The sequence below is a fragment of the Panthera pardus genome, unplaced genomic scaffold, assembly GCF_024362965.1.
Source record: "Panthera pardus isolate Hobbes unplaced genomic scaffold, ASM2436296v1 HiC_scaffold_24, whole genome shotgun sequence".
Lineage (NCBI taxonomy): Eukaryota > Metazoa > Chordata > Mammalia > Carnivora > Felidae > Panthera > Panthera pardus.
In genome coordinates, this window is record NW_026526810.1 from 57,379,441 (window position 1) to 57,383,356 (window position 3,916).

Genomic DNA, 3,916 nt, shown 5'->3' on the forward strand with positions numbered 1-3,916 from the left:
TATACCATCTTTTCCAAAAAATAGAAGAAGCTTTATTTTATGAAGCTAGAATTACCTTGATTCCAAAACTGTACAAAGATAGTATCAGAAAGGAAAACTACAGACCAGTTTCCCTTATGAATACTTAGGCAAAAATCCTTAACAATATGCTGGCAAATAGAATTCGGAAATATATAAAAATACTTCTACACTGTTTCCAAGTAGAATTTATTTTAGGGATGCAAAGCTGGTTCAGTGTTAAAATATCAATCATTGTAATCTGCTGTATTAACAAGATAAAGAAGAAAAATCATATGATCATATCAATTGGTGTAGAAAAAATATTTGACAAAATTTAACATTTATTCAGGATAAAAATTCTCAGAAAATTAGCACTAGAGGGTACTTTCTCAACTTGTTAAAGAATATCTATAAAAAAAAAACATAGCTAACATTATACTTAATGGCGAAAGACTGAATATTTTCCCTTAAAGATCAGAAATAAAACAAACAGGTTTGTTATCACCACTCTTATTCAACATATAGTGATTGAAGTTCTTAACCAGTGCAATAAGACAAGAAAAAAAGGCATGCAGATCAGAAGAGAAGAAATAAAACTATCCCTATTTGCAGGTGACATGATTTTCTATGAATGAAAGTTCGAGTAATCTACCAAAAAAAAAAATCCCCCAGAACTAATAAATGAGTTTAGCAGAGTAGCAGGTACAAGATCAACATATAGGGTCACCTGGGTGGCTCAGTTGGTTAAGCATCCAGCTTCGGCTAAGGTCATGATCTCACTTTATGGGTTTGAGCCCTGCATCTGGCTCCATGCTCACAGCTCAGAGCCTGGAGCCTGCTTTGGATTTGGTGTCTCCTTTTCTCTCTACTCCTCCCCCACCTGCACACTGTCTGTCTGTCTCTCTCTCAAAAATAAATAAACATTTTAAGAAAACTTAAAAAGATCAACATAAAAATTCTATTTCCATATATGAGCAATAAACATGTCAACACTAAATCTAAAAATACTGTACTATTAAAAATTATCTAAAAAATAAAATACTGAAGGTTCAAATTTAACAAAATGTGTATAGGGCTTGTGTGTTAAAGTACAAAATGCTGATGAGTCCAATCAAAGATTAACTGCATGGAGTGATACACTGTCTTTATGGATTAGAAGACTCAACAAAATAAAGATGTCAGTTCTTCCTAAAATGATATACTGATTTAATGTACTCCCTTTTAAAATCCCACCAGGATGTTTTTGTAGATACAGACAAGATTATTCTACAACTTATATAGAAGACAAAAGAACTAGAATAGATAAAAACAATTTTGACAATGACAGAAAAGCTGGAGGATTCAGCCTACCTGATTTCAAGACTGACTTAATTACAGTAATCAATATTGTGTGGTATTGGTGGAGGAATAGACACATAATAGACAATGGAACAGAATAGAGAACCCAAAAGATACACCTAAATATGTGGACCTTACTTTTGACAAAGGAGGAAAGTCAATTCCATGGAGAAAAGATAGCCTTTTCAACAAACAGTGCTGGAATGATTGGACATTTGTAGGCAAAAAATAAACTTTGACCTAAGTTATTCCTTATATAAAAAAAGAACTCAAAATGGATCATGGAGTTAAATATAAAATGCAAAACCCTAAAGCTTTAAGAAAAAAAATGAAAGGAAGGAAAAAAAATCTTTGGGATTTAGGGCTAAGTAAACAGTTCTTAGACGTGACACTAGAAGCATGATCCATAAAAGGAAAATTTGGTAAATTAGAATTAAACTTAAAACATTTTTTTCTCCATTGAAGGGCCAATTGGTAGAAGCTACAGACTGAGAGAAAATATTTAGAAACCACGTATCTGACACAAGACTAGTATTTAAAATATATAAAGAACTCTTAAACTCAATGGTTAAAAAAAATCCAATAAGAAAAAAACCCATGAAAAGTCATTTCACTAAAAAGGACATATAGGTGGAAAATAAATCCATGAAAAGATGTTTAATATCCTTAGCCATTAGGGAAATGCAAATTATAACCACAATGAGGTATCACTTACACTTATCAGAATGGGTAAAATAAAGTGACACCATAAAGTGGTGAGGATGTGGAGAAACTAAATCACTCACTCACTGCTGGTGGAAATGTGAAATGTCATATCCACTCTGGAAAACATTTTGACAGTTTCTTAAAAAAAAACACCGTAGAACTAAACGTGCAACCACCATATGACCCAGAAATTAGACTCTTGAATATTTATCTCAAAGAATTGAAAAATATGTTCACATAAAAAACTTCACATGAATGTTTATAGGAGCTATATTCATAATAGAAAAAAAACACTTTAAATTTTTTTTAACATTTTACTTATTTTTTGAGAGACACAGAGAGAGCATGAGCAGAGGAAGGACAGAGAGAGGGAGACACCGAATCCGAAGCAGGCTCCAGTCTGTGAGCTGTCAGCACAGAGCCTGATGTAGGGCTCGAACTCACAAACCGTGAGTTCATGACCTGAGCTGAAGTCGGACCCTCAACCGACTGAGCCACCCAGACGCCCCCCCCCAAAAAAACACCACTTTAAACAGCCCACATGATTTTAATGGGCTCATGGTTGAAAAATGGGTCAGTGGATTAACAGGTACATCCACTGCATATAATACAAGTCAGCAAGCAGTCAAGAAACAAACTATTGATACCTGCAACAACATGGATGCTCCTCCAGAGAATTATGTTGTGTGGAAAAAGCCAGTCTTTCAAAAGGTTACAAACTGTATAATATCATTTATGTAGCATCCTTGAAAATAAAATTATAAAAAAGGAGAACAGATTAGTGGTTACCAGCGCTTAAGATGGGTCCAGGGTCGGGAGACGAGGGCATGTGACTATCAAAGGGCAATATGATGGAGCCTTGTGGTGATAGAGCTCCTTTGTATCTTGATGGTATCAGTGTCAGTATCTTGGTTCTGATACTATCCTGTAGTTTTACATGATGATACCTTTGGGCAACATGGGGTAAAGGGGGTTATGTTTACTTGGTTATCTCTGTATTAGATTATCTTGGGTTATTTCTGTATTATGTCCTAAACTGTTTGTGAATCTACAATTACCTTAAAGTAAGATGTTTAATTTAAAAAATCAAACTGTTTTTAAGACTGAGTTAGCCAAGAGAAGAGAGTAGAGAAGGGCATACTAGAGAATGAATAAATGGAACTGGAACCAGGTCAGCAAAACTGGAGTCCAGGATGTATGTAGGGGTGGGGGGAAGTAAATAAGGCTGGAGTGATCAGGCAAGGCCAAATTATACAATTATAAAGAATTCTTTGTCTAAGGAATTTGAAATTTTTAAAACGAATGAAGAGCCCTTGAAGAATTTTAAGTAGGAGAGTAGGAGACTGACACAATCACATTTTTGTTTTCAGTGATGATTGGTGGATGACAGGAAGTCCAATTAATAGGGGCAGACAGACTAGGGGAGATAAGGGATTAAAGGTTTGAAGGTATTGATGAGGTATAAGAATAGAGACACAGAATATAAAGAGTAAGAAAAGGTGGGAAGATGCAGTTTGGAAGTGGATATAAGGATTTTGGTTTAAAAGGTGGAATAGTTTTAGAAAATAACAAAGAACTGGATATGGTGTATGAGTCGATTGCTGAAAGAGTGGAGAGTCAACAACATATCTTGTGCACATGGACATCAGACTCACCTAGACCCTAGAACGATGACAGCACCAGAGAAGAAAGGAAGATAATAAGGTGATTCAGGCTGAAATCCGTAATAAATACAAGTAGTAACTAAAAAGTCAGTAATAACAATGGCAAGGGAAAGAGTGAGAGCTACCGACAGATATAACCCTGAGTGGAGGTGCATTTACACAAAGGTGGAGGGGCAGTAGTCTGGAGGCAGCAGGTAGAGCGAGAAAAA